At 42.5% G+C, this 11692-nt stretch overlaps 1 protein-coding gene across 1 annotated transcript in view; it reads right to left on the bottom strand.

Moving 5' to 3' along the window:
• The window catches only part of CHIC1 (cysteine rich hydrophobic domain 1), a 39825-nt gene that overhangs the window by 10546 nt on the left and 17587 nt on the right, over positions 1 to 11692 (bottom strand). The gene's annotated exons all lie outside the window — the stretch shown is intronic.

Genomic DNA, 11692 nt, shown 5'->3' with positions numbered 1-11692 from the left:
AGACAAATGACAGCTAGGAGGTGGCTTTTCCCATTCCGACTGGATGTCATACGACGTCATGTCAGGAAGCATCAACCGAGGGGCCGTGCAGCACTGCTGTGACTGATCAGAGTACCGGCTTGCTGCAGGTACCATATGACCGCTGTGACGAATCACAGCAGGTCACATGACCACTGTACCCAATGGATAGCTTCCTTTCATGCCATCCATTGTGTACAATTGTGTTGCTAGCTGTGACTGGTCAATTTGATCAATCACAGCTAATCAAAACAGAATGATTCAGTAAAATGCATGTAATTCACTGCTATAAGCAAACAATGTAAAAAAAAAAAAATATTATTCATTTTTCCCCATACTGTCACCAGGCAGTGTCCCTGATCATCACCACACCAGTTACATAGTGATGCTTGTACTTTATTGGTGACAGAATGTAAAAAAAATTTTTTTTTTTTTGGAAAAATGAAGAAGACAACTTCAAAAAACCCAGCATGTCTCTTACTAAATACCTTTGTCTACTTTCCAAAAAGGGACAATTTGGGGGCATTTCTACAGTCTATTTTAGGGCCTCAAGAAAATTATATTTATCAGCGTAGAACACACACACTTTTTTCCCCTTAAAATTAGGGGAAAATTGTGGGTGTGTGTTATACGGCGATCCCCCGCCAACTGTGAGCCTCGGGTATTTTCACCAAAGAAATGGAGCAGAATATATTTTGGGCTAAATTTTATAAAGAACCATTATTTGCAACATTTTATAACAGAAAAGAAAAATGTGTTTTTCAGAATTCAGTCTTTTTTGTTTATTTAGCAAAAAATAAAAAACCCAGTGGGGATTAAATACCACCAAAGGAAAGCTCTAATTGTGTGAACAAAAAGATAAAAATATAGTTTGGGTACAGTGTTGCATGACCACATGATTGTCAAAGTGCAACAGCACGGAAAGCTGAAAATTGGCCTGGGCAGGAATGGGGTAAAAGTGCCTAGTATTGAAGTGGTTAATCATTGTGAAAATGTATATATTCTCACACACACACACACACACACTTGCTTCACATGACCCCTACAAACTAACAAAACCCCAAGGCAACCATTGGGAGCCCATCTTCAGGAATGTGGCACAGGGCCTAGGAAAATAGTCTGCCAGAAAAAAAACAAAACCTCTAAATGTTGCAATATGGCATTTGAGCACAAAATGCACTCTACTAGACAGATTAACCGCTTGCCGCCCACGTAATGTCATATGATGCAAACGGACTGAGTGGTGATATCTGAATGATGCCTGCAGCTACACGCATCAATCAGATATCGTCCTTTAGAGTGGGCGATTCCCTTCACCATAAGAATGATCATAGCGTTCAGCCGCTTGATCGTTCTTACAGGCATCCTCTGCCCTCCACTGCTTCTCCCGACTTGCCCCTGCCATCAGCAAACCGGAAAAGGAAGCGACCAGCCCCAGATGCTGACCATAGAGATTTCTGGCGGGCCAGATGGTCCCCGAAGTCTCTATGATCGTTCGGAGGCCTGGTGCAATGTTACAACGGTGCACCCAGCCTCTGCATTTGAAAAAACGCCGCTGCCTCGGCTGGGAATCAGATTTTTTTTTTTTTTTTTTTATATTTCAGGCTTCCCAGCCTAGGAGGTGAGATTTGGGGACTTACTGACCCCAGACCCTGCTGTAAAGAGGACCCGTCAAGCACTATTCCTATTATAAGGGATGTTTACATTCGTTGTAATAGGAATAAAAGTTATAAAAAAAAAAAAAAAAAAAAAAAAAAAAAAAAAAAAAGATTTTTCCTACAGCTTACTTGTAAAACCTTTTCTTGGAGTACATCACGGGACACAGAGCAGCTATAGTAATTACTATCTGGGTTATACGCCACCTATAGGTGAATGGACACTGGCACACCAAAAAGACAGGAAGCCCCTCCTCTACATAACATACATACACATACACACAGGAAGTACCTCAGTTTTGTAGCAAGCAATTCCCAAAAAGAGGGGAGGGACTTGTGTCCCGTGATGTACTCCAAGAAAAGGATTTTACAAGTAAGCTGTAGGAAAAATCCTATTTTCTTGGAGTACATCACGGGATACGGAGCAGCTATAGTATTTACTATCTGGGATGTCCCAAAGCAAGGCTCCTGAGGGGAGGGAGACACCATCACAGAAACTGTCAAAGAAGGACCTACTCTGCTATTTGTATGTAATACGCTGAGGCCAAAAGGCAGTATCTTTCAACATCGACCTGGTAAAAATCTTGTAGCTGTATAAACAAAAAACCAAATAGTGGTCTTGTACACCTGGGTCACCGACACCCGATGGTGGATGGCCCAAGATACTCCCACACCTGGTAGAGTATCTCTCCCCAGAAAATTAAAATTTAGTTTTTTGCCATTTAAAGCGGAGGTTCACACAAAGATTGAACCTCCGCTTTTGGGACCCCCCCCCCCCCCCTCCGGTGTCACATTTGGCACCTTTCAGGGGGGAGGGGGGTGCAGATAACTGTCTAATACAGGTATTTGCACCCACTTCCCGTCCCCCCCACGCTGTCTGCTGGGACACACACGGGTCCTAGACAGCAGGGACCGTTCTGATTGCGCGGCGTGACTCGCACATGCGCAGTAGGGAACCGGGAAGTGAAGCAGCAAGGCTTCATTTCCTGATTCCCTTACAGAAGATGGTGGCGGCAGCACCCGAGAGCCGAGCGACGGTTCGGCCACGGGTGCCAACATCGCTGGACCCTGAGACAGGTGAGTGTCCTTATTTTAAAAGTCAGCCGCTGCAGTATTTGTAGCTGCTGACATTTAAATTTTTTTTTTGCGGGACTCCCTCTTTAAACCATAGGCATTATTGACAAAACTGGCAGATCCACTGCTAAAATATTCAACCTGGATGCCGCCTGCCCTTAATGGGCTCTTCTGGCAGCACAAACCAGGATTCTCGACAACTCAAGTAGACCCTCAGCGTCTGAACTACCTCTAGAGTAGGTAGCGATCTTTCTCCTGCCAACTGTGGATTAGGAGAAAAATACAAGGCAAGACACTGTCCTGATTCAAGTGAAAACTAGAAAACACTTTAGGCAATAAAAATGGATGGGGACGCAACAACACCTTATGATGCGAGACCAAGAATGGCTCCTTGGATGAAAGAGCCGCCAACTCTGACACTCCACTTTGTGACGTGATAGCAACCAAAGAAGCCACCTTTTGAGATAAAAGGACCAACAGAATCACCCGATTGGTTCAAAAAGTGGCCTCTGCAAGGACAGTCAAGATCAATTCAAGTCCCAAGGACACAAGAATGGCCTGACAGGTAGGACTGTCTGACCTTTAACTGTACTTAAGGCCAAACTCCTTTCCTCTACTGATTGGAGAAAGAAAAAAGAAAATCTCCCACTCATATTTCTGCAGGTGCCACTTCCTGGCTTCACCCCAGGCAAAAAAAAAATATTTGCAAGTCCTGTAATTGAAGTTCCCCGAAGCTGGCTTCCAGGGGCTCAACAGTGCTTAGATACAGGACTCAAGACCATCGCTGGACTGGAAGTGTCCAAGGAGCAACCCCCATAAGACTCACTATGTCAGCGTACCAAGCCCCCCTGGACTAATTCGGCCAACACTAAATCAGTGTTACCACCTCACGGATTATTTGCAAAAGATGTGGCAGAATCCAAAACGGGGGAAAGAAAAAAAAAAGTCAAATAAGGGAGAACCAGACCTTAAGGTGTTACCAGTACATGTACCCCTATTGGCAGTGGGACTCTTGTCCCGGACACACCTTTCCCAAACTGTTGTAGAACTTGGAATCTAGTAGATTCCCCTGCAGAGTTCCCCTTGCCACTATCCTATACAGTAAAACCTTGGTTTGAGAGTAACTTGATTTGAGAGCGTTTTGCAAGACGAGCAACATTTTAAAATAAATTTTGACTTGATATACAAGCGATGTCTTGATATACAAGTAGCGTCATTTCACAACTTAGTATAAAACAGAGGCGCCTCTAAGTGTAGCAATATGGTTACATGTAACCACCTCCCACCCTGGCAACTGCACATTTACGGCCGGGTGGGAGCTTCCTCCTTTTGAGTGGACGTTCAGGAACGTCCCTCAGAAGGAGGGGGATCGCGCACACACAGTGACTGGGTGGGAGCTTCCTCCTGAGTGGATGTTCAGGAACGTCCCTCAGGAGGGGGATCCGATGCACTTGTGTTAGCCGGACACGGCGCATCTTCACAAAATAGTGTCCCCACACAGTAAAAACACCTCTCCCCACATATGTAACACTAAAGTCATATGTCCCAATGATCATCTGCACACATATGTACGTGATCACACAAACCAATTATTATACACTTAACAGGATTTTTTTTTTACCAAAGACATGTAGCAGAATACATTTTGGCTTAAATTTATGACAAAATTAGATTTTATTGGATTTCTTTTAAAACAGAAAGTAGAAAATATATTTTTTTCAAAAGTTCAGCTTTTTTTGCTTATATCGCAAAAAATAAAAAATTGATTTGTGAATAAATACCACCAAAAGAAAGCTCTATTTGTGTGAACAAAACGATAAAAATTTCAGCTGGGTACAGTTATGCATGACCGCGCAATTCTTACTGAAAGTGCAAGAGTGCTGAAAGCTGAAAATTGGCCTGGGTAGGAAAGGGGCAAAAGTGCACAGTATTGAAGTGGTTAATGAAGGTACAACATTTAGCAAGTCACATGGTTGATGATTAAAACAGACAAATCTAAGTATGCAGGAATCCAGGGTAAAGTTGTCCAGATAGACCATCCTCCGCACCACCATCGACATCATCCCTTTCACGAGCGCTTCAAGGCTCGCTTTCAAATGGTAGTCGCGATTGCAGACTGACAGCGGTGAGAGCCGGCGGTGGAGGACAGTCTATGTGGACAGCTTTACCCCGGATTCCTTGTGCCTCTTTCAATCATCAACCATGTGACTTGCTAAATGTTGTACCTTCGGTAAATGTAACCATATTGCTACACTTAGAGGTGCCTCTCTTCTCTTTTATACACTGTACGTAGTTCCTGCTGGATTTTGCTTCTAATCCCCTTGTGGAGGCTGCCATTTGTGGATGGACATTTTATGGGTACACAATCACATTCACTAATCACATTGCTATAATCTTTTTATATGGACTATACACTGAAGGACTTATAAATAAATGGTTGTGGAACAAATCATCTGAGTTTCCATTATTACTTATGGGGAAATACGCTTTGATATACAAGTGGTTTGGATTACAAGCATGTTTCCAGAACTAATTACGCTCGTAATCCAAGGTTTTACTGTACCTGGAATATGTATTGGCGATAGAGACAGCACTTGTACTGTCCCAGACTGAATGTGGCACACCTCTTTTCATGTCCCTATTTGGTTTTGGAACTGCTAACATTTAACCATCCAGGGGTGTATCGACTTACAGTTGTACAGTCCCCCCCCAGATAAGCAGTAAATATGCAGCATATAAACATGACTTGTCTGTCACACAGTTCTCCCATAGTAAGTACTCAAACTTAGTATCCATGGGCTGCTGCTATGTCTCCAGAGGCCAGCTGAAGCTGTTGCCACATGGCACTTCCTGCCTATATAAAAATAGGCCATACTGAGCGAGCCTGTGCCCTCTAGTGGCTGGAGGAGAAACAGCAGCCCACATAACCAAGAAGTACATAGCAGGATTAAACAGCACACTGCTCCCAGTGGCCCTGGGAGAACAGACAGTCGGATCTCTTTTAAAAAAGAAACTGCAAAATGTAGACTTACCATTCCTGCTGCAGGACTCTGAACATAAGAGTCCAATCTTCACTCATCATGGCGAGCTTGGTCATAAAAGACCTTCAGAGACTGGGTCCCCCCTTAATCTGGGGTCCACTCCCCTGGACCTGTATAGCACCCTGCAGGAAAGCACCTTGGTCAGAACAAACACTGCACAGGGTTCCATTACTCAGGGTCCAGTGCCAAAAGGCTGCATTACAGGCATACCTCGAGGAATCTTCTCTCCTTCCAATGAGGTTCGAGTAACATCCATTTTGGCTGACAGCTTTTTCGAATGGATCAGATTGAAGTCCATGATTCTTAATAGAACCGTCTAGACCTCCAAGTATGCTCCAAGAGCACATGTATCACATCAGTGACCACCACCTTGCAGACACTTGCGAAAAAACTGGAGGTACTTCCTGTATGGGAGGGGTTAGAGGGGGAACTTCCTGCCTTTTTGGTGTGCCAGTGTCCATTCACCTATAGGTGGCGTATAACCCAGATAGTAATTAGTATAGTTGCTGTGTCCCGTGATGTATGATAAAGTAAAAAAAAATAAAAATTTAAAGCGACCCTGTCCCCGCGTGCTCACAGAAGCGAACGCATACGCAAGTCGCACCAACATATGTAAATGGCGTTCAAACAACACATGTGAGGTATTGCCGCAAACGTTAGATCGAGAGCAGTAATTCTAGCACTAGACCTCCAACTCAAAAATTTTAAAGCTTCGCCTATGGGGATTTTTAAGTACCGAAGTTTGGCACCATTCCACAAGCGTGTGCAGTTTTGAAGCATGACATGTTTACTCGGCGCAACATCTTTCACATTCTACATAAAAAATAAAAATAAAAAAAAAAAAAAAAAAAAACTGGTTTAATGTTACAGGTTTTTTTTTTTTTAATGCACAAAACATTTTTCCAAAATGACACGTTTGAAAAATTGCTGCGCAAATACAGTGCGAGATAAAAAGTTGCAACGATCGTCATATTATTCTCTAGGGTCCCTGCTAAAAAAAAAAAAAATTAAAATAAATATTGATTTTTACATGTTTACATGTAGGAGAGAAATGTCAGAATTGGCCTGGGTGGCAAGTAGGGTCGCCACCTCATCCCTTTAAAACCAAACACATATGAATTACACAGGTTCTGTGGCTGATTAAGGTGGTAATGAAACTCACTTGGTGACTTATCTGCATTAAATTAGCCTCAGAACCTGTGTACTTCATATGTGTTTGAGTTTAAAGGGATGAGGTGGCAACTCTAGTGGCAAGTGGTTAATTTATTCTGCCCACTGGGATACAATTACACTCGGGTTCATGCACATTTCTTCAAACCACATACTGAGCGCCTGTATAAGTGGCATTTTTTTTATAAACTTCACATGGATGAGGCCTTACACTTGCTAAAACCATAGTTTGCTCTCAGGTTTTTACAAATCCAAATGAAATGTGAGAAGCACTACAGTTCCTTTCACAATATAAACTCAGTCCCTGAATGACTTATGATGGTTGGAAAACGTTTCTAAATTCAGTGCCTTCATACCAATTTTGGCTTCAAAACCTTGTGAGTCATACAGCCAAAACATCCTAAAAATCTGTCCTGCCTATTGGTCCCTAATTCCAGACACATTTAGCTCTCTAAATAAAAGTTAAACAATTTTGTCTCAGTTTTTGGAGATGGGAGGTCTGTAAATAAGTCGGTTTTAGAATATGCAAGCCCCTGAAATATTGTCTTTATCCTTCCTTCAATTCTGTGGAAATTCAGACCTGGAAAAAGCAAGAATGTATTTATGCATCAGGACAAGCAAAATGCTTTTTCCTAGTCAGAGACTGATTAGGGGCCAATTCCACCACAATGTATAGTGCTGCGCTGAGCAACCTTGCCCAACACTGCCCACTTCATACGCTTGTGTCCTGTGTGCTCAGTTCACACCACTGCTTTGTAGTGGTGTGCACTGAAAAAAAGACATGCACTATTTTTTCACTGCAGAGTATTGGCACACACTATATTGCAACATTTAAAAGTAGAAGAAAAAAAAAAAAGGAAGGTAATCCGTGTTTACCAGCAGACCTGTTAGGGCTCTTTCACACGGGGCGGATCAGTGATGATCCGCCCCGTGAACACCCGCTGGCTCAGCGGGGATCGCTCCGCCGATCCCCGCTGAGCAGAAAGATGACAGGTCCATCGCTGCACGCTGTGCAGCTACGGACCTGTCAGAGCGCCGCTCTCCCCTATGGGGGATCGGATGATGACGGACCGTAGTGTCCGTCGTCACCCGATCCGATCACGGATGGAAAAGTAGGTTTTTCCTCCGTTACACTTTTCGGATCGGAGCGGGTCGGATGTCAGCGGACATGTCACCGCTGACATCCGACGCTCCATAGGGATACATGTATGTCCGTTTTTCATCCGAAAACGGAAGGATGAAAAACGGACATACGGATCCCCCGTGTGAAAGAGCCCTTAGAACGTGGTTGCTGATGTGAACAGGCAAACACTTTTTAATCTGCAGTCTAAAAAGAAGTATTACAAAAAGTATGCCACATTAACCACTTCAGCCCCGGAAGGATTTACCACCTTCCTGACCAGAGCACTTTACAATTTGGCAATGCGTCGCTTTAACTGTTAATTACGCGGTCATGCAATGCTGTACCCAAACGAAATTTGCGCCCTTTTCTTCCCACAAATAGAGCTTTCTTTTGATGGTTTTTGTTTACCTTTGCAGTTTTTATTTTTTGCGCTATAAACGGAAAAAGACTGAAAATTTTGAAAAAAAAAAAAAAAAAAAAAAAAAGATATTTTCTACTTTTTGTTATAAAAAAAAAATCAAATAAACTAAATTTTAGTCATACATTTAGGCCAAAATGTATTCGGCCACATGTCTTTGGTAAAAAAAAATGTCAATAAGCATATATTTTTTGGTTTGCGCAAAAGTTATAGTGTCTACAAACTAGGGTACATTTTCTGGAATTTACACAGCTTTTATTTTATGACTGCCTATGTCATTTCTTGAGGTGCTAAAATGGCAGGGCAGTACAAAACCCCCCCAAATGACCCCATTTTGGAAAGTAGACACCCCAATGAAATTGCTGAGAGGCATGTTGAGCCCATTAAATATTTATTTTTTTGTCCCAAGTAATTGAATAATGACAAAAAAAAAAAAAAATTTACAAAAAGTTGTCACTAAATGATATATTGCTCACACAGGCCATGGTTATATGTGGAATTGCACCCCAAAATACATTTAGCTGCTTCTCCTGAGTATGGGGATACCACATGTGTGAGACTTTTTGGGAGCCTAGCTGCGTACGGGGCCCCGAAAACCAAGCACCGCCTTCAGGATTTCTAAGGGCGTACATTTTTTATTTCACTCCTCACTACCTATCACAGTTTTGAAGGCCATAAAATGCCCAGATGGCACAACCCCCCCCCCCCCAATGACCCCATTTAGGAAAGTAGACACCCCAAGCTATTTGCTGAGAGGCATGTCGAGTCTATGGAATATTTTATATTGTGACACAAGTTGCGGGAAAAAGACATTTTTTTTTTTTTTTTTTTTTGCACAAAGTTGTCACTAAATGATATATTGCTCAAACATGCCATGGGAATATGTGAAACTACACCCCAAAATATGCACAATATTTAAAAGCTTATGTCACACATCACGCACTCTTCTAACCACTTGAAGACAAAGCACTTTGACACTTTGTTTACATGAAAAAATTATTTTTTTTTTGCAAGAAAATTACTTTGAACCCCCAAACATTATATATTTTTTTAAAGCAAATGCCCTACAGATTAAAATGGTGGGTGTTTCATTTTTTTTTTTACCACACAGTATTTGCGCAGCGATTTTTCAAACGCATTTTTTGGGGAAAAAAAAAAACACACTTTTTTAAATTTTAATGCACTAAAACACACTATATTGCCCACATGTTTGATGAAATAAAAAAGATGATCTTAGGCCGAGTACATGGATACCAAACATGACATGCTTTAAAACTGCGCACAAACATGTAGTGGCAACAAAATAAATAAATTTTTAAAAGCCTTTACAGGTTACCACTTTAGATTTAGAGGAGGTCTACTGCTAAAATTACTGCCCTCGATCTGACCTTCGCGGTGATACCTCACATGCATAGTGCAATTGCTGTTTACATTTGACACCAGACCGACGCTTGCGTTCGCCTTAGAGCGAGAGCAAGGGGGACAGGGATGTTTTTTTTTTTTTTTTTTTTTTTTTCTTCCTTTATTATTTTTTTGCTTTATCTTATTTTTAAACTGTTCCTTTCATTTTTTTTTTTAATTATTTTTATTGTTCTCAGGGAATGTAAATATCCCCTATGATAGCAATAGGTGGTGACAGGTACTCTTTTTTTGAAAAAATTGGGGTCTCTCCTGCGCCCTCAAAGCATCTGACCACACCAAGATCGGTGTGATAAAATGCTTTTCCAATTTCCCAATGGTGCTGTTTACATCCGGCGAAATCTAAGTCATGCAATGCCTGTAGCTTCCGGTTTCTTAGGCCATAGAGATGTTTGGAGCCACTCTGGTCTCTGATCAGCTCTATGGTCAGCTGGCTGAATCACCGGCTGCATTCTCAGGTTCCCTGTTGAGACAGGAGAGCCAGAGAAAAACACGGAAGACGGTGGTGGTGGGGGCATTCCCTCCCACTGCAGTCTAGAGGCTAATTAGCTGCTAGGATTGCTTTTACATGAAAGCCGACCGCTGGCTGAAAAGAATGATACCAAGATGATACCTAAACCTGCAGGCATCATTCTGGTATAACCACTCAAAGTCGTGAATGGCGTACCTGAAGACAAAAAAAATGGTTAACAATAAAACACAGTAAACGGTAAGGTATAAAAAATTGCATGCCTGAAAAGCAAACATCATAAAAAACATAACAATAAAACATTGCAGAATAGAATACAGTAAAAAAGAGCAGAACAATAGAGATAGAATAGAGAGAAAACAATGAAACGACAACTATTTTTTTTATTTTATATATTTGTGGTTTTTTTTTTTTTTTTTACACTTTTTTTGTAACTAACTTTTATAACTGTAACCGGTTCCAGGTTCAGGTCTCTCAAAATGCGATGGCATCTTGGGAGACCCTGTGTTTAGTGTGCCTAGTCTGTGCAATGCTGTACCCTACGCTAATACTCAACTAGTGTATGGTAGCGTTCAAAACATTCGCCAATGCAAAGACCAGGATTGTCAGGACAGGAGGGAAAATAACAGCGGGTGTCACGCCTATAACCGCACTTACTGCGGACACGACATCTTTTTTGGGGGGGTTCGTTGGGTAGGGGTACTCGGGAGGACATAAAGAAAATGCCTCTCATGCAGCTGACTACATTTGGTTGGGGATGTGAATGGGGGAAGTACGGGTGCTGCAGAAGCAGTGGGTAGCCAATTAGGATTGGCGAATGCAGCTGGAAGGGCATTATGGGCACGATGGGCCTGTGTTTGTCTTCTTCTTGGTGGCAGCGGGACACTACTTGTGCTTGCCACCTCACCAGCTTGAACTGCACTTATGGGACTCGCCACGTCACCAAGTGTTACTGCAGTGCTCGTTTGACTATGACCAGGGTGTACTAGGCCGCTGGTGCTTGTCAGTTCACCAAAACGCTACCAAAAAAACTGTTAGCGATCGCAGGGATCAGGCCTGACTCTGCGAACGCTGCAGTTATGCGTTTAGTGTTTTGTAAGTGATAGTGATCGATCGATACTGCACTTGGGTGGGCTGGGCTGGGCGGAGAGGCAAAACGCAGGTGCTAGCAGGTATCTGGGCTGATCCAGCTAACACTGCGTTTTTGGGAACCCTAAACTGCCGGGGACGCTAGTATAGATCTGATCAGATATTGATCCGTTCAGATACTATACCACTAAGGGAGGTGTATGCTGCGTGGGTGTT

Source organism: Aquarana catesbeiana, linkage group LG09 (genome assembly GCF_042186555.1).
Source record: "Aquarana catesbeiana isolate 2022-GZ linkage group LG09, ASM4218655v1, whole genome shotgun sequence".
In the NCBI taxonomy this organism is placed as follows: Eukaryota; Metazoa; Chordata; class Amphibia; order Anura; family Ranidae; genus Aquarana; species Aquarana catesbeiana.
This window is presented reverse-complemented; position numbering and strand designations above follow the sequence as displayed.